The sequence below is a fragment of the Odontesthes bonariensis genome, chromosome 8, assembly GCF_027942865.1.
Source record: "Odontesthes bonariensis isolate fOdoBon6 chromosome 8, fOdoBon6.hap1, whole genome shotgun sequence".
NCBI lineage: Eukaryota > Metazoa > Chordata > Actinopteri > Atheriniformes > Atherinopsidae > Odontesthes > Odontesthes bonariensis.
The window spans coordinates 32,118,224-32,145,997 of NC_134513.1; positions in this window are offsets into that span (position 1 = coordinate 32,118,224).

The following is a 27,774-nucleotide window of genomic DNA, read 5'->3' on the forward strand; positions in this document are numbered from 1 at the left end:
AACTCGCAAAAGTAAGGCTATTCCTGTTTTTCTTTCTCAAACAAGGTCATTTTAAGAGGTTTATGCATGGAACCTACTTAGAATTGATTTATATATGAAGGACAAAGGAGTTTGAACTTGTTTTGACTGAAGGAATTCATTTTATAGCAAAAATACCAATTTGGCTTTAACTCGCAAAAGTAAGGCTATTCCTGTTTTTCTTTCTCAAACAAGGTCATTTAAAGAGGTTTATGCCTGGAACCTACTGAGAATTGGTATATATGAAGGACAAATTAGTTTGAACTTGTTTTGACTGAAGGAATTCATTTTATATCAAAAATACCAATTTGGCTTTAACTCTCAAAAGTAAGGCTATTCCTGTTTTTCTTTCTCAAACAAGGTCATTTAAAGAGGTTTATGCCTGGAACCTACTGTGAATTGATATATGTGAGGGACAAATTAGTTTGAACTTGTTTTGACAGAAGGAATTCATTTTATAGCAAAAATACCAATTTGGCTTTAACTCGCAAAAGTAAGGCTATTCCTGTTTTTCTTTCTCAAACAAGGTCATTTAAATTGGTTTATGCATGGAACCTACTGAGAATGGATATATATGAAGGAAAAATTAGTTTGAACTCGTTTTGACTGAAGGAATTGGTGTTTATAAGCAAAAATCCGAATTTCGTCTTAATTCCAAAAAAGAAGGCTATTCCTGTTTTTCTTTCTCAAACAAGGTCATTTAAAGAGGTTTATGCATGGAACCTACTGAGAATGGATATATATGAAGGACATAGGAGTTTGAACTCGTTTTGACTGAAGGAATTGGTGTTTATAAGGAAAAATCCGAATCTTGTCTTAATTCCGCAAAAGAAGGCTATTCCTTTTTTTCTTTCTCATACAAGGTCATTTAAAGAGGTTTATGCATGGAACCTACTTAGAATTGATATATATGAAGGACAAATTAGTTTGAACTTGTTTTGACTGAAGGAATTCATTTTATAGCAAAAATACCAATTTGGCTTTAACTCGCAAAAGCAAGGCTATTTTTGTTTTTCTTTCTCAAACAAGGTCATTTCAAGAGGTTTATGCATGGAACCTACTTAGAATTGATTTATATATGAAGGACAAAGGAGTTTGAACTTGTTTTGACAGAAGGAATTCATTTTATAGCAAAAAATACCAATTTGGCTTTAACTCGCAAAAGTAAGGCTATTCCTGTTTTTCTTTCTCATACAAGGTCATTTAAAGAGGTTTATGCATGGAACCTACTTAGAATTGATATATATGAAGGACAAATTAGTTTGAACTTGTTTTGACTGAAGGAATTCAATTTATAGCAAAAATACCAATTTGGCTTTAACTCGCAAAAGTAAGGCTATTCCTGTTTTTCTTTCTCAAACAAGGTCATTCAAATAGGTTTATGCATGGAACCTACTTAGAATTGATATATATGAAGGACAAAGGAGTTTGAACTTGTTTTGACTGAAGGAATTGGTGTTTATAAGCAAAAATCCGAATTTCGTCTTAATTCCGCAAAAGAAGGCTATTCCTGTTTTTCTTTCTCACACAAGGTCATTTAAAGAGGTTTATGCCTGGAACCTACTGAGAATTGATATATATAAAGGACAAATTAGTTTGAACTTGTTTTGACTGAAGGAATTCAATTTATAGCAAAAATACCAATTTGGATTTAACTCGCAAAAGTAAGGCTATTCCTGTTTTTCTTTCTCAAACAAGGTCATTTCAAGAGGTTTATGCATGGAACCTACTTAGAATTGATTTATATATGAAGGACAAAGGAGTTTGAACTTGTTTTGACTGAAGGAATTCATTTTATAGCAAAAATACCAATTTGGCTTTAACTCGCAAAAGTAAGGCTATTCCTGTTTTTCTTTCTCAAACATTGTCGTTTAAAGAGGTTTATGCCTGGAACCTACTGAGAATTGGTATATATGAAGGACAAATTAGTTTGAACTTGTTTTGACTGAAGGAATTCATTTTATATCAAAAATACCAATTTGGCTTTAACTCTCAAAAGTAAGGCTATTCCTGTTTTTCATTCTCAAACAAGGTCATTTAAAGAGGTTTATGCATGGAACCTACTGAGAATGGATATATATGAAGGACATAGGAGTTTGAACTTGTTTTGACTGAAGGAATTGGTGTTTATAAGCAAAAATCCGAACTTCGTCTTAATTCCGCAAAAGAAGGCTATTCCTGTTTGTCTTTCTCAAACAAGGTCATTTAAAGAGGTTTATGCCTGGAACCTACTGAGAATTGATATATATGAAGGCCAAATTAGTTTGAACTTGTTTTGACTGAAGGAATTCATTTTATAGCAAAAATACCAATTTGGCTTTAACTCGCAAAAGTAAGGCTATTCCTGTTTTTCTTTCTCAAACAAGGTCATTTCAAGAGGTTTATGCATGGAACCTACTTAGAATTGATTTATATATGAAGGACAAAGGAGTTTGAACTTGTTTTGACTGAAGGAATTCATTTTATAGCAAAAATACCAATTTGGCTTTAACTCGCAAAAGTAAGGCTATTCCTGTTTTTCTTTCTCATACAAGGTCATTTAAAGAGGTTTATGCATGGAACCTACTTAGAATTTATATATATGAAGGACAAATTAGTTTGAACTTGTTTTGACTGAAGGAATTCATTTTATAGCAAAAATACCAATTTGGCTTTAACTCGCAAAAGTAAGGCTATTCCTGTTTTTCTTTCTCAAACAAGGTCATTCAAAGAGGTTTATGCATGGAACCTACTTAGAATTGATATATATGAAGGACAAAGGAGTTTGAACTTGTTTTGACTGAAGGAATTGGTGTTTATAAGCAAAAATCCGAATGTCGTCTTAATTCCGCAAAAGAAGGCTATTCCTGTTTTTCTTTCTCACACAAGGTCATTTAAAGAGGTTTATGCCTGGAACCTACTGAGAATTGATATATATGAAGGACAAATTAGTTTGAACTTGTTTTGACTGAAGGAATTCATTTTATAGCAAAAATACCAATTTGGCTTTAACTCGCAAAAGTAAGGCTATTCCTGTTTTTCTTTCTCAAACAAGGTCATTTAAAGAGGTTTATGCATGGAACCTACTTAGAATTGATTTATATATGAAGGACAAAGGAGTTTGAACTTGTTTTGACTGAAGGAATTCATTTTATAGCAAAAATACCAATTTGGCTTTAACTCGCAAAAGTAAGGCTATTCCTGTTTTTCTTTCTCAAACAAGGTCATTTAAAGAGGTTTATGCCTGGAACCTACTGAGAATTGATATATGTGAGGGACAAATTAGTTTGAACTTGTTTTGACAGAAGGAATTCATTTTATAGCAAAAATACCAATTTGGCTTTAACTCGCAAAAGTAAGGCTATTCCTGTTTTTCTTTCTCAAACAAGGTCATTTAAAGAGGTTTATGCATGGAACCTACTGAGAATGGATATATATGAAGGACATAGGAGTTTGAACTCGTTTTGACTGAAGGAATTGGTGTTTATTGCAAAAATCCGAATTTCGTCTTAATTCCGCAAAAGAAGGCTATTCCTTTTTTTCTTTCTCATACAAGGTCATTTAAAGAGGTTTATGCATGGAACCTACTTAGAATTGATATATATGAAGGACAAATTAGTTTGAACTTGTTTTGACTGAAGGAATTCAATTTATAGCAAAAATACCAATTTGGCTTTAACTCGCAAAAGCAGGGCTATTTTTGTTTTTCTTTCTCAAACAAGGTCATTTCAAGAGGTTTATGCATGGAACCTACTTAGAATTGATTTATATATGAAGGACAAAGGAGTTTGAACTTGTTTTGACTGAAGGAATTCATTTTATAGCAAAAATACCAATTTGGCTTTAACTCGCAAAAGTAAGGCTATTCCTGTTTTTCTTTCTCATGCAAGGTCATTTAAAGAGGTTTATGCATGGAACCTACTTAGAATTGATTTATATGAAGGACAAATTAGTTTGAACTTGTTTTGACTGAAGGAATTCATTTTATAGCAAAAATACCAATTTGGCTTTAACTCGCAAAAGTAAGGCTATTCCTGTTTTTCTTTCTCAAACAAGGTCATTCAAAGAGGTTTATGCATGGAACCTACTTAGAATTGATATATATGAAGGACAAAGGAGTTTGAACTTGTTTTGACTGAAGGAATTGGTGTTTATAAGCAAAAATCCGAATTTCGTCTTAATTCCGCAAAAGAAGGCTATTCCTGTTTTTCTTTCTCACACAAGGTCATTTAAAGAGGTTTATGCCTGGAACCTACTGAGAATTGATATATATAAAGGACAAATTAGTTTGAACTTGTTTTGACTGAAGGAATTCAATTTATAGCAAAAATACCAATTTGGATTTAACTCGCAAAAGTAAGGCTATTCCTGTTTTTCTTTCTCAAACAAGGTCATTTCAAGAGGTTTATGCATGGAACCTACTTAGAATTGATTTATATATGAAGGACAAAGGAGTTTGAACTTGTTTTGACTGAAGGAATTCATTTTATAGCAAAAATACCAATTTGGCTTTAACTCGCAAAAGTAAGGCTATTCCTGTTTTTCTTTCTCAAACAAGGTCATTTCAAGAGGTTTATGCCTGGAACCTACTGAGAATTGGTATATATGAAGGACAAATTAGTTTGAACTTGTTTTGACTGAAGGAATTCGTTTTATATCAAAAATACCAATTTGGCTTTAACTCTCAAAAGTAAGGCTATTCCTGTTTTTCTTTCTCAAACAAGGTCATTTAAAGAGGTTTATGCATGGAACCTACTGAGAATGGATATATATGAAGGACATAGGAGTTTGAACTTGTTTTGACTGAAGGAATTGGTGTTTATAAGCAAAAATCCGAACTTCGTCTTAATTCCGCAAAAGAAGGCTATTCCTGTTTGTCTTTCTCAAACAAGGTCATTTAAAGAGGTTTATGCCTGGAACCTACTGAGAATTGATATATATGAAGGACAAATTAGTTTGAACTTGTTTTGACTGAAGGAATTCATTTTATAGCAAAAATACCAATTTGGCTTTAACTCGCAAAAGTAAGGCTATTCCTGTTTTTCTTTCTCAAACAAGGTCATTTAAAGAGGTTTATGCCTGGAACCTACTGAGAATTGATATATGTCAGGGACAAATTAGTTTGAACTTGTTTTGACTGAAGGAATTCATTTTATAGCAAAAATACCAATTTGGCTTTAACTCGCAAAAGTAAGGCTATTCCTGTTTTTCTTTCTCAAACAAGGTGATTTAAAGAGGTTTATGCATGGAACCTACTGAGAATGGATATATATGAAGGACATAGGAGTTTGAACTCGTTTTGACTGAAGGAATTGGTGTTTATAAGCAAAAATCCAAATTTCGTCTTAATTCCGCAAAAGAAGGCTATTCCTGTTTTTCTTTCTCATACAAGGTCATTTAAAGAGGTTTATGCATGTAACCTACTGAGAATTGATATATTTGAAGGACAAATTAGTTTGAACTTGTTTTGACTGAAGGAATTCATTTTATAGCAAAAATACCAATTTGGCTTTAACTCGCAAAAGTAAGGCTATTCCTGTTTTTCTTTCTCAAACAAGGTCATTTAAAGAGGTTTATGCATGGAACCTACTGAGAATGGATATATATGAAGGACATAGGAGTTTGAACTCGTTTTGACTGAAGGAATTGGTGTTTATAAGCAAAAATCCGAATTTCGTCTTAATTCCAAAAAAGAAGGCTATTCCTGTTTTTCTTTCTCAAACAAGGTCATTTAAAGAGGTTTATGCCTGGAACCTACTGAGAATTGATATATATGAAGGACAAATTAGTTTGAACTTGTTTTGACTGAAGGAATTCATTTTATAGCAAAAATACCAATTTGGCTTTAACTCGCAAAAGTAAGGCTATTCCTGTTTTTCTTTCTCATGCAAGGTCATTTAAAGAGGTTTATGCATGGAACCTACTTAGAATTGATTTATATGAAGGACAAATTAGTTTGAACTTGTTTTGACTGAAGGAATTCATTTTATAGCAAAAATACCAATTTGGCTTTAACTCGCAAAAGTAAGGCTATTCCTGTTTTTCTTTCTCATACAAGGTCATTTAAAGAGGTTTATGCATGTAACCTACTGAGAATTGATATATATGAAGGACAAATTAGTTTGAACTTGTTTTGACTGAAGGAATTCATTTTATAGCAAAAATACCAATTTGGCTTTAACTCGCAAAAGTAAGGCTATTCCTGTTTTTCTTTCTCAAACAAGGTCATTTAAAGAGGTTTATGCATGGAACCTACTGAGAATGGATATATATGAAGGACATAGGAGTTTGAACTCGTTTTGACTGAAGGAATTGGTGTTTATAAGCAAAAATCCGAATTTCGACTTAATTCCAAAAAAGAAGGCTATTCCTGTTTTTCTTTCTCAAACAAGGTCATTTAAAGAGGTTTATGCCTGGAACCTACTGAGAATTGATATATATGAAGGACAAATTAGTTTGAACTTGTTTTGACTGAAGGAATTCATTTTATAGCAAAAATACCAATTTGGCTTTAACTCGCAAAAGAAAGGCTATTCCTGTTTTTCTTTCTCAAACAAGGTCATTTAAAGAGGTTTATGCATGGAACCTACTGAGAATGGATATATATGAAGGACATAGGAGTTTGAAGTCGTTTTGACTGAAGGAATTGGTGTTTATAAGCAAAAATCCGACTTTCGTGTTAATTCCGCAAAAGAAGGCTATTCCTTTTTTTCTTTCTCATACAAGGTCATTTAAAGAGGTTTATGCATGGAACCTACTTAGAATTGATATATATGAAGGACAAATTAGTTTGAACTTGTTTTGACTGAAGGAATTCATTTTATAGCAAAAATACCAATTTGGCTTTAACTCGCAAAAGTAAGGCTATTCCTGTTTTTCTTTCTCATACAAGGTCATTTAAAGAGGTTTATGCATGGAACCTACTTAGAATTGATATATATGAAGGACAAATTAGTTTGAACTTGTTTTGACTGAAGGAATTCAATTTAAAGCAAAAATACCAATTTGGCTTTAACTCGCAAAAGTAAGGCTATTCCTGTTTTTCTTTCTCAAACAAGGTCATTCAAAGAGGTTTATGCATGGAAACTACTTAGAATTGATATATATGAAGGACAAAGGAGTTTGAACTTGTTTTGACTGAAGGAATTCAATTTATAGCAAAAATACCAATTTGGATTTAACTCGCAAAAGTAAGGCTATTCCTGTTTTTCTTTCTCAAACAAGGTCATTTCAAGAGGTTTATGCATGGAACCTACTTAGAATTGATTTATATATGAAGGACAAAGGAGTTTGAACTTGTTTTGACTGAAGGAATTCATTTTATAGCAAAAATACCAATTTGGCTTTAACTCGCAAAAGTAAGGCTATTCCTGTTTTTCTTTCTCAAACAAGGTCATTTCAAGAGGTTTATGCCTGGAACCTACTGAGAATTGGTATATATGAAGGACAAATTAGTTTGAACTTGTTTTGACTGAAGGAATTCGTTTTATATCAAAAATACCAATTTGGCTTTAACTCTCAAAAGTAAGGCTATTCCTGTTTTTCTTTCTCAAACAAGGTCATTTAAAGAGGTTTATGCATGGAACCTACTGAGAATGGATATATATGAAGGACATAGGAGTTTGAACTTGTTTTGACTGAAGGAATTGGTGTTTATAAGCAAAAATCCGAACTTCGTCTTAATTCCGCAAAAGAAGGCTATTCCTGTTTGTCTTTCTCAAACAAGGTCATTTAAAGAGGTTTATGCCTGGAACCTACTGAGAATTGATATATATGAAGGACAAATTAGTTTGAACTTGTTTTGACTGAAGGAATTCATTTTATAGCAAAAATACCAATTTGGCTTTAACTCGCAAAAGTAAGGCTATTCCTGTTTTTCTTTCTCAAACAAGGTCATTTAAAGAGGTTTATGCCTGGAACCTACTGAGAATTGATATATGTCAGGGACAAATTAGTTTGAACTTGTTTTGACTGAAGGAATTCATTTTATAGCAAAAATACCAATTTGGCTTTAACTCGCAAAAGTAAGGCTATTCCTGTTTTTCTTTCTCAAACAAGGTGATTTAAAGAGGTTTATGCATGGAACCTACTGAGAATGGATATATATGAAGGACATAGGAGTTTGAACTCGTTTTGACTGAAGGAATTGGTGTTTATAAGCAAAAATCCAAATTTCGTCTTAATTCCGCAAAAGAAGGCTATTCCTGTTTTTCTTTCTCATACAAGGTCATTTAAAGAGGTTTATGCATGTAACCTACTGAGAATTGATATATTTGAAGGACAAATTAGTTTGAACTTGTTTTGACTGAAGGAATTCATTTTATAGCAAAAATACCAATTTGGCTTTAACTCGCAAAAGTAAGGCTATTCCTGTTTTTCTTTCTCAAACAAGGTCATTTAAAGAGGTTTATGCATGGAACCTACTGAGAATGGATATATATGAAGGACATAGGAGTTTGAACTCGTTTTGACTGAAGGAATTGGTGTTTATAAGCAAAAATCCGAATTTCGTCTTAATTCCAAAAAAGAAGGCTATTCCTGTTTTTCTTTCTCAAACAAGGTCATTTAAAGAGGTTTATGCCTGGAACCTACTGAGAATTGATATATATGAAGGACAAATTAGTTTGAACTTGTTTTGACTGAAGGAATTCATTTTATAGCAAAAATACCAATTTGGCTTTAACTCGCAAAAGTAAGGCTATTCCTGTTTTTCTTTCTCATGCAAGGTCATTTAAAGAGGTTTATGCATGGAACCTACTTAGAATTGATTTATATGAAGGACAAATTAGTTTGAACTTGTTTTGACTGAAGGAATTCATTTTATAGCAAAAATACCAATTTGGCTTTAACTCGCAAAAGTAAGGCTATTCCTGTTTTTCTTTCTCATACAAGGTCATTTAAAGAGGTTTATGCATGTAACCTACTGAGAATTGATATATATGAAGGACAAATTAGTTTGAACTTGTTTTGACTGAAGGAATTCATTTTATAGCAAAAATACCAATTTGGCTTTAACTCGCAAAAGTAAGGCTATTCCTGTTTTTCTTTCTCAAACAAGGTCATTTAAAGAGGTTTATGCATGGAACCTACTGAGAATGGATATATATGAAGGACATAGGAGTTTGAACTCGTTTTGACTGAAGGAATTGGTGTTTATAAGCAAAAATCCGAATTTCGTCTTAATTCCAAAAAAGAAGGCTATTCCTGTTTTTCTTTCTCAAACAAGGTCATTTAAAGAGGTTTATGCCTGGAACCTACTGAGAATTGATATATATGAAGGACAAATTAGTTTGAACTTGTTTTGACTGAAGGAATTCATTTTATAGCAAAAATACCAATTTGGCTTTAACTCGCAAAAGAAAGGCTATTCCTGTTTTTCTTTCTCAAACAAGGTCATTTAAAGAGGTTTATGCATGGAACCTACTGAGAATGGATATATATGAAGGACATAGGAGTTTGAAGTCGTTTTGACTGAAGGAATTGGTGTTTATAAGCAAAAATCCGACTTTCGTGTTAATTCCGCAAAAGAAGGCTATTCCTTTTTTTCTTTCTCATACAAGGTCATTTAAAGAGGTTTATGCATGGAACCTACTTAGAATTGATATATATGAAGGACAAATTAGTTTGAACTTGTTTTGACTGAAGGAATTCATTTTATAGCAAAAATACCAATTTGGCTTTAACTCGCAAAAGTAAGGCTATTCCTGTTTTTCTTTCTCATACAAGGTCATTTAAAGAGGTTTATGCATGGAACCTACTTAGAATTGATATATATGAAGGACAAATTAGTTTGAACTTGTTTTGACTGAAGGAATTCAATTTAAAGCAAAAATACCAATTTGGCTTTAACTCGCAAAAGTAAGGCTATTCCTGTTTTTCTTTCTCAAACAAGGTCATTCAAAGAGGTTTATGCATGGAAACTACTTAGAATTGATATATATGAAGGACAAAGGAGTTTGAACTTGTTTTGACTGAAGGAATTCATTTTATAGCAAAAATACCAATTTGGCTTTAACTCGCAAAAGTAAGGCTATTCCTGTTTTTTTTTTCTCAAACAAGGTCATTTAAAGAGGTTTATGCATGGAACCTACTGAGAATGGATATATATGAAGGACATAGGAGTTTGAACTCGTTTTGACTGAAGGAATTGGTGTTTATAAGGAAAAATCCAAATTTCGTCTTAATTCCGCAAAAGAAGGCTATTCCTGTTTTTCTTTCTCATACAAAGTCATTTAAAGAGGTTTATTCATGGAACCTACTGAGAATTGATATATATGAAGGACAAATTAGTTTGAACTTGTTTTGACTGAAGGAATTCATTTTATATCAAAAATACCAATTTGGCTTTAACTCGCAAAAGTAAGGCTATTCCTGTTTTTCTTTCTCAAACAAGGTCATTTAAAGAGGTTTATGCATGGAACCTACTGAGAATGGATATATATGAAGGACATAGGAGGTGGAACTCGTTTTGACTGAAGGAATTGGTGTTTATAAGCAAAAATCCGAATTTCGTCTTAATTCCAAAAAAGAAGGCTATTCCTGTTTTTCTTTCTCAAACAAGGTCATTTCAAGAGGTTTATGCATGGAACCTACTTAGAATTGATATATATGAAGGACAAATTAGTTTGAACTTGTTTTGACTGAAGGAATTCATTTTATAGCAAAAATACCAATTTGGCTTTAACTCGCAAAAGCAAGGCTATTTTTGTTTTTCTTTCTCAAACAAGGTCATTTCAAGAGGTTTATGCATGGAACCTACTTAGAATTGATTTATATATGAGGGACAAAGGAGTTTGAACTTGTTTTGACTGAAGGAATTCATTTTATAGCAAAAATACCAATTTGGCTTTAACTCGCAAAAGTAAGGCTATTCCTGTTTTTCTTTCTCAAACAAGGTCATTTAAAGAGGTTTATGCATGGAACCTACTGAGAATGGATATATATGAAGGACATAGGAGTTTGAACTCGTTTTGACTGAAGGAATTGGTGTTTATAAGCAAAAATCCGAATTTCGTCTTAATTCCAAAAAAGAAGGCTATTCCTGTTTTTCTTTCTCAAACAAGGTCATTTAAAGAGGTTTATGCCTGGAACCTACTGAGAATTGATATATATGAAGGACAAATTAGTTTGAACTTGTTTTGACTGAAGGAATTCATTTTATAGCAAAAATACCAATTTGGCTTTAACTCGCAAAAGTAAGGCTATTCCTGTTTTTCTTTCTCATACAAGGTCATTTAAAGAGGTTTATGCATGGAACCTACTTAGAATTGATATATATGAAGGACAAATTAGTTTGAACTTGTTTTGACTGAAGGAATTCAATTTAAAGCAAAAATACCAATTTGGCTTTAACTCGCAAAAGTAAGGCTATTCCTGTTTTTCTTTCTCAAACAAGGTCATTCAAAGAGGTTTATGCATGGAAACTACTTAGAATTGATATATATGAAGGACAAAGGAGTTTGAACTTGTTTTGACTGAAGGAATTCATTATATAGCAAAAATACCAATTTGGCTTTAACTCGCAAAAGTAAGGCTATTCCTGTTTTTTTTTCTCAAACAAGGTCATTTAAAGAGGTTTATGCATGGAACCTACTGAGAATGGATATATATGAAGGACATAGGAGTTTGAACTCGTTTTGACTGAAGGAATTGGTGTTTATAAGGAAAAATCCAAATTTCGTCTTAATTCCGCAAAAGAAGGCTATTCCTGTTTTTCTTTCTCATACAAAGTCATTTAAAGAGGTTTATGCATGGAACCTACTGAGAATTGATATATATGAAGGACAAATTAGTTTGAACTTGTTTTGACTGAAGGAATTCATTTTATATCAAAAATACCAATTTGGCTTTAACTCGCAAAAGTAAGGCTATTCCTGTTTTTCTTTCTCAAACAAGGTCATTTAAAGAGGTTTATGCATGGAACCTACTGAGAATGGATATATATGAAGGACATAGGAGTTTGAACTCGTTTTGACTGAAGGAATTGGTGTTTATAAGCAAAAATCCGAATTTCGTCTTAATTCCAAAAAAGAAGGCTATTCCTGTTTTTCTTTCTCAAACAAGGTCATTTAAAGAGGTTTATGCCTGGAACCTACTGAGAATTGATATATATGAAGGACAAATTAGTTTGAACTTGTTTTGACTGAAGGAATTCATTTTATAGCAAAAATACCAATTTGGCTTTAACTCGCAAAAGTAAGGCTATTCCTGTTTTTCTTTCTCAAACAAGGTCATTTCAAGAGGTTTATGCATGGAACCTACTTAGAATTTATATATATGAAGGACAAATTAGTTTGAACTTGTTTTGACTGAAGGAATTCATTTTATAGCAAAAATACCAATTTGGCTTTAACTCGCAAAAGAAAGGCTATTCCTGTTTTTCTTTCTCAAACAAGGTCATTTAAAGAGGTTTATGCATGGAACCTACTGAGAATGGATATATATGAAGGACATAGGAATTTGAACTCGTTTTGACTGAAGGAATTGGTGTTTATAAGCAAAAATCCGAATTTCGTCTTAATTCCGCAAAAGAAGGCTATTCCTTTTTTTCTTTCTCATACAAGGTCATTTAAAGAGGTTTATGCATGGAACCTACTGAGAATGGATATATATGAAGGACATAGGAGTTTGAACTCGTTTTGACTGAAGGAATTGGTGTTTATAAGCAAAAATCCGAATTTCGTCTTAATTCCAAAAAAGAAGGCTATTCCTGTTTTTCTTTCTCAAACAAGGTCATTTAAAGAGGTTTATGCCTGGAACCTACTGAGAATTGATATATATGAAGGACAAATTAGTTTGAACTTGTTTTGACTGAAGGAATTCATTTTATAGCAAAAATACCAATTTGGCTTTAACTCGCAAAAGTAAGGCTATTCTTGTTTTTCTTTCTCAAACAAGGTCATTTCAAGAGGTTTATGCATGGAACCTACTTAGAATTGATTTATATATTAAGGACAAAGGAGTTTGAACTTGTTTTGACTGAAGGCATTCATTTTATAGCAAAAATACCAATTTGGCTTTAACTCGTAAAAGTAAGGCTATTCCAGTTTTTCTTTCTCAAACAAGGTCATTTAAAGAGGTTTATGCATGGAACCTACTTAGAATTGATATATATGAAGGACAAATTAGTTTGAACTTGTTTTGACTGAAGGAATTCATTTTATAGCAAAAATACCAATTTGGCTTTAACTCGCAAAAGCAAGGCTATTTTTGTTTTTCTTACTCAAACAAGGTCATTTCAAGAGGTTTATGCATGGAACCTACTTAGAATTGATTTATATATGAAGGACAAAGGAGTTTGAACTATTTTTGACTGAAGGAATTGGTGTTTATAAGCAAAAATCCGAATTTCGTCTTAATTCCGCAAAAGAAGGCTATTCCTGTTTTTCTTTCTCACACAAGGTCATTTAAAGAGGTTTATGCCTGGAACCTACTGAGAATTGATATATATAAAGGAAAAATTAGTTTGAACTTGTTTTGACTGAAGGAATTCATTTTATATCAAAAATACCAATTTGGCTTTAACTCGCAAAAGTAAGGCTATTCCTGTTTTTCTTTCTCAAACAAGGTCATTTAAAGAGGTTTATGCATGGAACCTACTGAGAATGGATATATATGAAGGACATAGGAGTTTGAACTCGTTTTGACTGAAGGAATTGGTGTTTATAAGCAAAAATCCGAATTTCGTCTTAATTCCAAAAAAGAAGGCTATTCCTGTTTTTCTTTCTCAAACAAGGTCATTTAAAGAGGTTTATGCCTGGAACCTACTGAGAATTGATATATATGAAGGACAAATTAGTTTGAACTTGTTTTGACTGAAGGAATTCATTTTATAGCAAAAATACCAATTTGGCTTTAACTCGCAAAAGTAAGGCTATTCCTGTTTTTCTTTCTCAAACAAGGTCATTTCAAGAGGTTTATGCATGGAACCTACTTAGAATTTATATATATGAAGGACAAATTAGTTTGAACTTGTTTTGACTGAAGGAATTCATTTTATAGCAAAAATACCAATTTGGCTTTAACTCGCAAAAGAAAGGCTATTCCTGTTTTTCTTTCTCAAACAAGGTCATTTAAAGAGGTTTATGCATGGAACCTACTGAGAATGGATATATATGAAGGACATAGGAGTTTGAACTCGTTTTGACTGAAGGAATTGGTGTTTATAAGCAAAAATCCGAATTTCGTCTTAATTCCGCAAAAGAAGGCTATTCCTTTTTTTCTTTCTCATACAAGGTCATTTAAAGAGGTTTATGCATGGAACCTACTTAGAATTGATATATATGAAGGACAAATTAGTTTGAACTTGTTTTGACTGAAGGAATTCATTTTATAGCAAAAATACCAATTTGGCTTTAACTCGCAAAAGCAAGGCTATTTTTGTTTTTCTTTCTCAAACAAGGTCATTTCAAGAGGTTTATGCATGGAACCTACTTAGAATTGATTTATATATGAAGGACAAAGGAGTTTGAACTTGTTTTGACTGAAGGAATTCATTTTATAGCAAAAATACCAATTTGGCTTTAACTCGCAAAAGTAAGGCTATTCCTGTTTTTCTTTCTCAAACAAGGTCATTTAAAGAGGTTTATGCATGGAACCTACTGAGAATGGATATATATGAAGGACATAGGAGTTTGAACTCGTTTTGACTGAAGGAATTGGTGTTTATAAGCAAAAATCCGAATTTCGTCTTAATTCCAAAAAAGAAGGCTATTCCTGTTTTTCTTTCTCAAACAAGGTCATTTAAAGAGGTTTATGCCTGGAACCTACTGAGAATTGATATATATGAAGGACAAATTAGTTTGAACTTGTTTTGACTGAAGGAATTCATTTTATAGCAAAAATACCAATTTGGCTTTAACTCGCAAAAGTAAGGCTATTCTTGTTTTTCTTTCTCAAACAAGGTCATTTCAAGAGGTTTATGCATGGAACCTACTTAGAATTGATTTATATATTAAGGACAAAGGAGTTTGAACTTGTTTTGACTGAAGGCATTCATTTTATAGCAAAAATACCAATTTGGCTTTAACTCGTAAAAGTAAGGCTATTCCAGTTTTTCTTTCTCAAACAAGGTCATTTAAAGAGGTTTATGCATGGAACCTACTTAGAATTGATATATATGAAGGACAAATTAGTTTGAACTTGTTTTGACTGAAGGAATTCATTTTATAGCAAAAATACCAATTTGGCTTTAACTCGCAAAAGCAAGGCTATTTTTGTTTTTCTTACTCAAACAAGGTCATTTCAAGAGGTTTATGCATGGAACCTACTTAGAATTGATTTATATATGAAGGACAAAGGAGTTTGAACTATTTTTGACTGAAGGAATTGGTGTTTATAAGCAAAAATCCGAATTTCGTCTTAATTCCGCAAAGGAAGGCTATTCCTGTTTTTCTTTCTCACACAAGGTCATTTAAAGAGGTTTATGCCTGGAACCTACTGAGAATTGATATATATAAAGGAAAAATTAGTTTGAACTTGTTTTGACTGAAGGAATTCATTTTATATCAAAAATACCAATTTGGCTTTAACTCGCAAAAGTAAGGCTATTCCTGTTTTTCTTTCTCAAACAAGGTCATTTAAAGAGGTTTATGCATGGAACCTACTGAGAATGGATATATATGAAGGACATAGGAGTTTGAACTCGTTTTGACTGAAGGAATTGGTGTTTATAAGCAAAAATCCGAATTTCGTCTTAATTCCAAAAAAGAAGGCTATTCCTGTTTTTCTTTCTCAAACAAGGTCATTTAAAGAGGTTTATGCCTGGAACCTACTGAGAATTGATATATATGAAGGACAAATTAGTTTGAACTTGTTTTGACTGAAGGAATTCATTTTATAGCAAAAATACCAATTTGGCTTTAACTCGCAAAAGTAAGGCTATTCCTGTTTTTCTTTCTCAAACAAGGTCATTTCAAGAGGTTTATGCATGGAACCTACTTAGAATTTATATATATGAAGGACAAATTAGTTTGAACTTGTTTTGACTGAAGGAATTCATTTTATAGCAAAAATACCAATTTGGCTTTAACTCGCAAAAGAAAGGCTATTCCTGTTTTTCTTTCTCAAACAAGGTCATTTAAAGAGGTTTATGCATGGAACCTACTGAGAATGGATATATATGAAGGACATAGGAGTTTGAACTCGTTTTGACTGAAGGAATTGGTGTTTATAAGCAAAAATCCGAATTTCGTCTTAATTCCGCAAAAGAAGGCTATTCCTTTTTTTCTTTCTCATACAAGGTCATTTAAAGAGGTTTATGCATGGAACCTACTTAGAATTGATATATATGAAGGACAAATTAGTTTGAACTTGTTTTGACTGAAGGAATTCATTTTATAGCAAAAATACCAATTTGGCTTTAACTCGCAAAAGCAAGGCTATTTTTGTTTTTCTTTCTCAAACAAGGTCATTTCAAGAGGTTTATGCATGGAACCTACTTAGAATTGATTTATATATGAAGGACAAAGGAGTTTGAACTTGTTTTGACTGAAGGAATTCATTTTATAGCAAAAATACCAATTTGGCTTTAACTCGCAAAAGTAAGGCTATTCCTGTTTTTCTTTCTCAAACAAGGTCATTTAAAGAGGTTTATGCATGGAACCTACTGAGAATGGATATATATGAAGGACATAGGAGTTTGAACTCGTTTTGACTGAAGGAATTGGTGTTTATAAGCAAAAATCCGAATTTCGTCTTAATTCCAAAAAAGAAGGCTATTCCTGTTTTTCTTTCTCAAACAAGGTCATTTAAAGAGGTTTATGCCTGGAACCTACTGAGAATTGATATATATGAAGGACAAATTAGTTTGAACTTGTTTTGACTGAAGGAATTCATTTTATAGCAAAAATACCAATTTGGCTTTAACTCGCAAAAGTAAGGCTATTCTTGTTTTTCTTTCTCAAACAAGGTCATTTCAAGAGGTTTATGCATGGAACCTACTTAGAATTGATTTATATATTAAGGACAAAGGAGTTTGAACTTGTTTTGACTGAAGGCATTCATTTTATAGCAAAAATACCAATTTGGCTTTAACTCGTAAAAGTAAGGCTATTCCAGTTTTTCTTTCTCAAACAAGGTCATTTAAAGAGGTTTATGCATGGAACCTACTTAGAATTGATATATATGAAGGACAAATTAGTTTGAACTTGTTTTGACTGAAGGAATTCATTTTATAGCAAAAATACCAATTTGGCTTTAACTCGCAAAAGCAAGGCTATTTTTGTTTTTCTTACTCAAACAAGGTCATTTCAAGAGGTTTATGCATGGAACCTACTTAGAATTGATTTATATATGAAGGACAAAGGAGTTTGAACTATTTTTGACTGAAGGAATTGGTGTTTATAAGCAAAAATCCGAATTTCGTCTTAATTCCGCAAAAGAAGGCTATTCCTGTTTTTCTTTCTCACACAAGGTCATTTAAAGAGGTTTATGCCTGGAACCTACTGAGAATTGATATATATAAAGGAAAAATTAGTTTGAACTTGTTTTGACTGAAGGAATTCATTTTATATCAAAAATACCAATTTGGCTTTAACTCGCAAAAGTAAGGCTATTCCTGTTTTTCTTTCTCAAACAAGGTCATTTAAAGAGGTTTATGCATGGAACCTACTGAGAATGGATATATATGAAGGACATAGGAGTTTGAACTCGTTTTGACTGAAGGAATTGGTGTTTATAAGCAAAAATCCGAATTTCGTCTTAATTCCAAAAAAGAAGGCTATTCCTGTTTTTCTTTCTCAAACAAGGTCATTTAAAGAGGTTTATGCCTGGAACCTACTGAGAATTGATATATATGAAGGACAAATTAGTTTGAACTTGTTTTGACTGAAGGAATTCATTTTATAGCAAAAATACCAATTTGGCTTTAACTCGCAAAAGTAAGGCTATTCCTGTTTTTCTTTCTCAAACAAGGTCATTTCAAGAGGTTTATGCATGGAACCTACTTAGAATTTATATATATGAAGGACAAATTAGTTTGAACTTGTTTTGACTGAAGGAATTCATTTTATAGCAAAAATACCAATTTGGCTTTAACTCGCAAAAGAAAGGCTATTCCTGTTTTTCTTTCTCAAACAAGGTCATTTAAAGAGGTTTATGCATGGAACCTACTGAGAATGGATATATATGAAGGACATAGGAGTTTGAACTCGTTTTGACTGAAGGAATTGGTGTTTATAAGCAAAAATCCGAATTTCGTCTTAATTCCGCAAAAGAAGGCTATTCCTTTTTTTCTTTCTCATACAAGGTCATTTAAAGAGGTTTATGCATGGAACCTACTTAGAATTGATATATATGAAGGACAAATTAGTTTGAACTTGTTTTGACTGAAGGAATTCATTTTATAGCAAAAATACCAATTTGGCTTTAACTCGCAAAAGCAAGGCTATTTTTGTATTTCTTTCTCAAACAAGGTCATTTCAAGAGGTTTATGCATGGAACCTACTTAGAATTGATTTATATATGAAGGACAAAGGAGTTTGAACTTGTTTTGACTGAAGGAATTCATTTTATAGCAAAAATACCAATTTGGCTTTAACTCGCAAAAGTAAGGCTATTCCTGTTTTTCTTTCTCAAACAAGGTCATTTAAAGAGGTTTATGCATGGAACCTACTGAGAATGGATATATATGAAGGACATAGGAGTTTGAACTCGTTTTGACTGAAGGAATTGGTGTTTATAAGCAAAAATCCGAATTTCGTCTTAATTCCAAAAAAGAAGGCTATTCCTGTTTTTCTTTCTCAAACAAGGTCATTTAAAGAGGTTTATGCCTGGAACCTACTGAGAATTGATATATATGAAGGACAAATTAGTTTGAACTTGTTTTGACTGAAGGAATTCATTTTATAGCAAAAATACCAATTTGGCTTTAACTCGCAAAAGTAAGGCTATTCTTGTTTTTCTTTCTCAAACAAGGTCATTTCAAGAGGTTTATGCATGGAACCTACTTAGAATTGATTTATATATTAAGGACAAAGGAGTTTGAACTTGTTTTGACTGAAGGCATTCATTTTATAGCAAAAATACCAATTTGGCTTTAACTCGTAAAAGTAAGGCTATTCCAGTTTTTCTTTCTCAAACAAGGTCATTTAAAGAGGTTTATGCATGGAACCTACTTAGAATTGATATATATGAAGGACAAATTAGTTTGAACTTGTTTTGACTGAAGGAATTCATTTTATAGCAAAAATACCAATTTGGCTTTAACTCGCAAAAGCAAGGCTATTTTTGTTTTTCTTACTCAAACAAGGTCATTTCAAGAGGTTTATGCATGGAACCTACTTAGAATTGATTTATATATGAAGGACAAAGGAGTTTGAACTATTTTTGACTGAAGGAATTGGTGTTTATAAGCAAAAATCCGAATTTCGTCTTAATTCCGCAAAAGAAGGCTATTCCTGTTTTTCTTTCTCACACAAGGTCATTTAAAGAGGTTTATGCCTGGAACCTACTGAGAATTGATATATATAAAGGAAAAATTAGTTTGAACTTGTTTTGACTGAAGGAATTCATTTTATATCAAAAATACCAATTTGGCTTTAACTCGCAAAAGTAAGGCTATTCCTGTTTTTCTTTCTCAAACAAGGTCATTTAAAGAGGTTTATGCATGGAACCTACTGAGAATGGATATATATGAAGGACATAGGAGTTTGAACTCGTTTTGACTGAAGGAATTGGTGTTTATAAGCAAAAATCCGAATTTCGTCTTAATTCCAAAAAAGAAGGCTATTCCTGTTTTTCTTTCTCAAACAAGGTCATTTAAAGAGGTTTATGCCTGGAACCTACTGAGAATTGATATATATGAAGGACAAATTAGTTTGAACTTGTTTTGACTGAAGGAATTCATTTTATAGCAAAAATACCAATTTGGCTTTAACTCGCAAAAGTAAGGCTATTCCTGTTTTTCTTTCTCAAACAAGGTCATTTCAAGAGGTTTATGCATGGAACCTACTTAGAATTTATATATATGAAGGACAAATTAGTTTGAACTTGTTTTGACTGAAGGAATTCATTTTATAGCAAAAATACCAATTTGGCTTTAACTCGCAAAAGAAAGGCTATTCCTGTTTTTCTTTCTCAAACAAGGTCATTTAAAGAGGTTTATGCATGGAACCTACTGAGAATGGATATATATGAAGGACATAGGAGTTTGAACTCGTTTTGACTGAAGGAATTGGTGTTTATAAGCAAAAATCCAAATTTCGTCTTAATTCCGCAAAAGAAGGCTATTCCTGTTTTTCTTTCTCATACAAGGTCATTTAAAGAGGTTTATGCATGGAACCTACTGAGAATTGATATATATGAGGGACAAATTAATTTGAACTTGTTTTGACTGAAGGAATTCATTTTATATCAAAAATACCAATTTGGCTTTAACTCGCAAAAGTAAGGCTATTCCTGTTTTTCTTTCTCAAACAAGGTCATTCAAAGAGGTTTATGCATGGAACCTACTTAGAATTGATATATATGAAGGACAAAGGAGTTTGAACTTGTTTTGACTGAAGGAATTCATTTTATAGCAAAAATACCAATTTGGCTTTAACTCGCAAAAGTAAGGCTATTCCTGTTTTTCTTTCTCAAACAAGGTCATTTAAAGAGGTTTATGCCTGGAACCTACTGAGAATTGGTATATATGAAGGACAAATTAGTTTGAATCTGTTTTGACTGAAGGAATTCATTTTATATCAAAAATACCAATTTGGCTTTAACTCGCAAAAGTAAGGCTATTCCTGTTTTTCTTTCTCAAACAAGGTCATTTAAAGAGGTTTATGCATGGAACCTACTGAGAATGGATATATATGAAGGACATAGGAGTTTGAACTTGTTTTGACTGAAGGAATTGGTGTTTATAAGCAAAAATCCAAATTTCGTCTTAATTCCGCAAAAGAAGGCTATTCCTGTTTGTCTTTCTCAAACAAGGTCATTTAAAGAGGTTTATGCCTGGAACCTACTGAGAATTGATATATATGAAGGACAAATTAGTTTGAACTTGTTTTGACTGAAGGAATTCATTTTATAGCAAAAATACCAATTTGGCTTTAACTCGCAAAAGTAAGGCTATTCCTGTTTTTCTTTCTCAAACAAGGTCATTTAAAGAGGTTTATGCATGGAACCTACTTAGAATTGATTTATATATGAAGGACAAAGGAGTTTGAACTTGTTTTGACTGAAGGAATTCATTTTATAGTAAAAATACCAATTTGGCTTTAACTCGCAAAAGTAAGGCTATTCCTGTTTTTCTTTCTCAAACAAGGTCATTTAAAGAGGTTTATGCCTGGAACCTACTGAGAATTGATATATATGAAGGACAAATTAGTTTGAACTTGTTTAGACTGAAGGAATTCATTTTATATCAAAAATACCAATTTGGCTTTAACTCGCAAAAGTAAGGCTATTCCTGTTTTTCTTTCTCAAACAAGGTCATTTAAAGAGGTTTATGCATGGAACCTACTGAGAATGGATATATATGAAGGACATAGGAGTTTGAACTTGTTTTGACTGAAGGAATTGGTGTTTATAAGCAAAAATCCGAACTTCGTCTTAATTCCGCAAAAGAAGGCTATTCCTGTTTGTCTTTCTCAAACAAGGTCATTTAAAGAGGTTTATGCCTGGAACCTACTGAGAATTGATATATATGAAGGCCAAATTAGTTTGAACTTGTTTTGACTGAAGGAATTCATTTTATAGCAAAAATACCAATTTGGCTTTAACTCGCAAAAGTAAGGCTATTCCTGTTTTTCTTTCTCAAACAAGGTCATTTAAAGAGGTTTATGCATGGAACCTACTGAGAATGGATATATATGAAGGACATAGGAGTTTGAACTTGTTTTGACTGAAGGAATTGGTGTTTATAAGCAAAAATCCGAATTTCGTCTTAATTCCGCAAAAGAAGGCTATTCCTTTTTTTCTTTCTCATACAAGGTCATTTAAAGAGGTTTATGCATGGAACTTACTTAGAATGGATATATATGAAGGACAAATTAGTTTGAACTTGTTTTGACTGAAGGCATTCATTTTATAGCAAAAATACCAATTTGGCTTTAACTCGTAAAAGTAAGGCTATTCCAGTTTTTCTTTCTCAAACAAGGTCATTTAAAGAGGTTTATGCATGGAACCTACTTAGAATTGATATATATGAAGGACAAATTAGTTTGAACTTGTTTTGACTGAAGGAATTCATTTTATAGCAAAAATACCAATTTGGCTTTAACTCGCAAAAGCAAGGCTATTTTTGTTTTTCTTACTCAAACAAGGTCATTTCAAGAGGTTTATGCATGGAACCTACTTAGAATTGATTTATATATGAAGGACAAAGGAGTTTGAACTATTTTTGACTGAAGGAATTGGTGTTTATAAGCAAAAATCCGAATTTCGTCTTAATTCCGCAAAAGAAGGCTATTCCTGTTTTTCTTTCTCACACAAGGTCATTTAAAGAGGTTTATGCCTGGAACCTACTGAGAATTGATATATATAAAGGAAAAATTAGTTTGAACTTGTTTTGACTGAAGGAATTCATTTTATATCAAAAATACCAATTTGGCTTTAACTCGCAAAAGTAAGGCTATTCCTGTTTTTCTTTCTCAAACAAGGTCATTTAAAGAGGTTTATGCATGGAACCTACTGAGAATGGATATATATGAAGGACATAGGAGTTTGAACTCGTTTTGACTGAAGGAATTGGTGTTTATAAGCAAAAATCCGAATTTCGTCTTAATTCCAAAAAAGAAGGCTATTCCTGTTTTTCTTTCTCAAACAAGGTCATTTAAAGAGGTTTATGCCTGGAACCTACTGAGAATTGATATATATGAAGGACAAATTAGTTTGAACTTGTTTTGACTGAAGGAATTCATTTTATAGCAAAAATACCAATTTGGCTTTAACTCGCAAAAGTAAGGCTATTCCTGTTTTTCTTTCTCAAACAAGGTCATTTCAAGAGGTTTATGCATGGAACCTACTTAGAATTTATATATATGAAGGACAAATTAGTTTGAACTTGTTTTGACTGAAGGAATTCATTTTATAGCAAAAATACCAATTTGGCTTTAACTCGCAAAAGAAAGGCTATTCCTGTTTTTCTTTCTCAAACAAGGTCATTTAAAGAGGTTTATGCATGGAACCTACTGAGAATGGATATATATGAAGGACATAGGAGTTTGAACTCGTTTTGACTGAAGGAATTGGTGTTTATAAGCAAAAATCCAAATTTCGTCTTAATTCCGCAAAAGAAGGCTATTCCTGTTTTTCTTTCTCATACAAGGTCATTTAAAGAGGTTTATGCATGGAACCTACTGAGAATTGATATATATGAGGGACAAATTAATTTGAACTTGTTTTGACTGAAGGAATTCATTTTATATCAAAAATACCAATTTGGCTTTAACTCGCAAAAGTAAGGCTATTCCTGTTTTTCTTTCTCAAACAAGGTCATTCAAAGAGGTTTATGCATGGAACCTACTTAGAATTGATATATATGAAGGACAAAGGAGTTTGAACTTGTTTTGACTGAAGGAATTCATTTTATAGCAAAAATACCAATTTGGCTTTAACTCGCAAAAGTAAGGCTATTCCTGTTTTTCTTTCTCAAACAAGGTCATTTAAAGAGGTTTATGCCTGGAACCTACTGAGAATTGGTATATATGAAGGACAAATTAGTTTGAATCTGTTTTGACTGAAGGAATTCATTTTATATCAAAAATACCAATTTGGCTTTAACTCGCAAAAGTAAGGCTATTCCTGTTTTTCTTTCTCAAACAAGGTCATTTAAAGAGGTTTATGCATGGAACCTACTGAGAATGGATATATATGAAGGACATAGGAGTTTGAACTTGTTTTGACTGAAGGAATTGGTGTTTATAAGCAAAAATCCAAATTTCGTCTTAATTCCGCAAAAGAAGGCTATTCCTGTTTGTCTTTCTCAAACAAGGTCATTTAAAGAGGTTTATGCCTGGAACCTACTGAGAATTGATATATATGAAGGACAAATTAGTTTGAACTTGTTTTGACTGAAGGAATTCATTTTATAGCAAAAATACCAATTTGGCTTTAACTCGCAAAAGTAAGGCTATTCCTGTTTTTCTTTCTCAAACAAGGTCATTTCAAGAGGTTTATGCATGGAACCTACTTAGAATTGATTTATATATGAAGGACAAAGGAGTTTGAACTTGTTTTGACTGAAGGAATTCATTTTATAGTAAAAATACCAATTTGGCTTTAACTCGCAAAAGTAAGGCTGTTCCTGTTTTTCTTTCTCAAACAAGGTCATTTAAAGAGGTTTATGCCTGGAACCTACTGAGAATTGATATATATGAAGGACAAATTAGTTTGAACTTGTTTTGACTGAAGGAATTCAATTTAAAGCAAAAATACCAATTTGGCTTTAACTCGCAAAAGTAAGGCTATTCCTGTTTTTCTTTCTCAAACAAGGTCATTTAAAGAGGTTTATGCATGGAACCTACTTAGAATTGATTTATATATGAAGGACAAAGGAGTTTGAACTTGTTTTGACTGAAGGAATTCATTTTATAGTAAAAATACCAATTTGGCTTTAACTCGCAAAAGTAAGGCTATTCCTGTTTTTCTTTCTCAAACAAGGTCATTTAAAGAGGTTTATGCCTGGAACCTACTGAGAATTGATATATATGAAGGACAAATTAGTTTGAACTTGTTTAGACTGAAGGAATTCATTTTATATCAAAAATACCAATTTGGCTTTAACTCGCAAAAGTAAGGCTATTCCTGTTTTTCTTTCTCAAACAAGGTCATTTAAAGAGGTTTATGCATGGAACCTACTGAGAATGGATATATATGAAGGACATAGGAGTTTGAACTTGTTTTGACTGAAGGAATTGGTGTTTATAAGCAAAAATCCGAACTTCGTCTTAATTCCGCAAAAGAAGGCTATTCCTGTTTGTCTTTCTCAAACAAGGTCATTTAAAGAGGTTTATGCCTGGAACCTACTGAGAATTGATATATATGAAGGCCAAATTAGTTTGAACTTGTTTTGACTGAAGGAATTCATTTTATAGCAAAAATACCAATTTGGCTTTAACTCGCAAAAGTAAGGCTATTCCTGTTTTTCTTTCTCAAACAAGGTCATTTAAAGAGGTTTATGCATGGAACCTACTGAGAATGGATATATATGAAGGACATAGGAGTTTGAACTTGTTTTGACTGAAGGAATTGGTGTTTATAAGCAAAAATCCGAATTTCGTCTTAATTCCGCAAAAGAAGGCTATTCCTTTTTTTCTTTCTCATACAAGGTCATTTAAAGAGGTTTATGCATGGAACCTACTTAGAATGGATATATATGAAGGACAAATTAGTTTGAACTTGTTTTGACTGAAGGAATTCAATTTATAGCAAAAATACCAATTTGGCTTTAACTCGCAAAAGCAAGGCTTTTTTTGTTTTTCTTTCTCAAACAAGGTCATTTCAAGAGGTTTATGCATGGAACCTACTTAGAATTGATTTATATATGAAGGACAAAGGAGTTTGAACTTGTTTTGACTGAAGGAATTCATTTTATAGCAAAAATACCAATTTGGCTTTTACTCGCAAAAGTAAGGCTATTCCTGTTTTTCTTTCTCATGCAAGGTCATTTAAAGAGGTTTATGCATGGAACCTACTTAGAATTGATATATATGAAGGACAAATTAGTTTGAACTTGTTTTGACTGAAGGAATTCAATTTATAGCAAAAATACCAATTTGGCTTTAACTCGCAAAAGTAAGGCTATTCCTGTTTTTCTTTCTCAAACAAGGTCATTCAAAGAGGTTTATGCATGGAACCTACTTAGAATTGATATATATGAAGGACAAAGGAGTTTGAACTTGTTTTGACTGAAGGAATTGGTGTTTATAAGCAAAAATCCGAATTTCGTCTTAATTCCGCAAAAGAAGGCTATTCCTGTTTTTCTTTCTCACACAAGGTCATTTAAAGAGGTTTATGCCTGGAACCTACTGAGAATTGATATATATAAAGGACAAATTAGTTTGAACTTGTTTTGACTGAAGGAATTCAATATATAGCAAAAATACCAATTTGGATTTAACTCGCAAAAGTAAGGCTATTCCTGTTTTTCTTTCTCAAACAAGGTCATTTCAAGAGGTTTATGCATGGAACCTACTTAGAATTGATTTATATATGAAGGACAAAGGAGTTTGAACTTGTTTTGACTGAAGGAATTCATTTTATAGCAAAAATACCAATTTGGCTTTAACTCGCAAAAGTAAGGCTATTCCTGTTTTTCTTTCTCAAACAAGGTCATTTAAAGAGGTTTATGCATGAGACCTATTGAGAATGGATATATATGAAGGACATAGGAGTTTGAACTTGTTTTGACTGAAGGAATTGGTGTTTATAAGCAAAAATCCGAACTTCGTCTTAATTCCGCAAAAGAAGGCTATTCCTGTTTGTCTTTCTCAAACAAGGTCATTTAAAGAGGTTTATGCCTGGAACCTACTGAGAATTGATATATATGAAGGCCAAATTAGTTTGAACTTGTTTTGACTGAATGAATTCATTTTATAGCAAAAATACCAATTTGGCTTTAACTCGCAAAAGTAAGGCTATTCCTGTTTTTCTTTCTCAAACAAGGTCATTTAAAGAGGTTTATGCCTGGAACCTACTGAGAATTGATATATGTGAGGGACAAATTAGTTTGAACTTGTTTTGACTGAAGGAATTCATTTTATAGCAAAAATACCAATTTGGCTTTAACTCGCAAAAGTAAGGCTATTCCTGTTTTTCTTTCTCAAACAAGGTCATTTAAAGAGGTTTATGCATGGAACCTACTGAGAATGGATATATATGAAGGACATAGGAGTTTGAACTCGTTTTGACTGAAGGAATTGGTGTTTATAAGCAAAAATCCAAATTTCGTCTTAATTCCGCAAAAGAAGGCTATTCCTGTTTTTCTTTCTCATACAAGGTCATTTAAAGAGGTTTATGCATGGAACCTACTGAGAATTGATATATATGAAGGACAAATTAGTTTGAACTTGTTTTGACTGAAGGAATTCATTTTATAGCAAAAATACCAATTTGGCTTTAACTCGCAAAAGTAAGGCTATTCCGGTTTTTCTTTCTCAAACAAGGTCATTTCAAGAGGTTTATGCATGGAACCTACTTAGAATTGATATATATGAAGGACAAATTAGTTTGAACTTGTTTTGACTGAAGGAATTCATTTTATAGCAAAAATACCAATTTGGCTTTAACTCGCAAAAGTAAGGCTATTCCTGTTTTTCTTTCTCAAACAAGGTCATTTCAAGAGGTTTATGCATGGAACCTACTTAGAATTGATTTATATATGAAGGACAAAGGAGTTTGAACTTGTTTTGACTGAAGGAATTCATTTTATAGTAAAAATACCAATTTGGCTTTAACTCGCAAAAGTAAGGCTGTTCCTGTTTTTCTTTCTCAAACAAGGTCATTTAAAGAGGTTTATGCCTGGAACCTACTGAGAATTGATATATATGAAGGACAAATTAGTTTGAACTTGTTTTGACTGAAGGAATTCAATTTAAAGCAAAAATACCAATTTGGCTTTAACTCGCAAAAGTAAGGCTATTCCTGTTTTTCTTTCTCAAACAAGGTCATTTAAAGAGGTTTATGCATGGAACCTACTTAGAATTGATTTATATATGAAGGACAAAGGAGTTTGAACTTGTTTTGACTGAAGGAATTCATTTTATAGTAAAAATACCAATTTGGCTTTAACTCGCAAAAGTAAGGCTATTCCTGTTTTTCTTTCTCAAACAAGGTCATTTAAAGAGG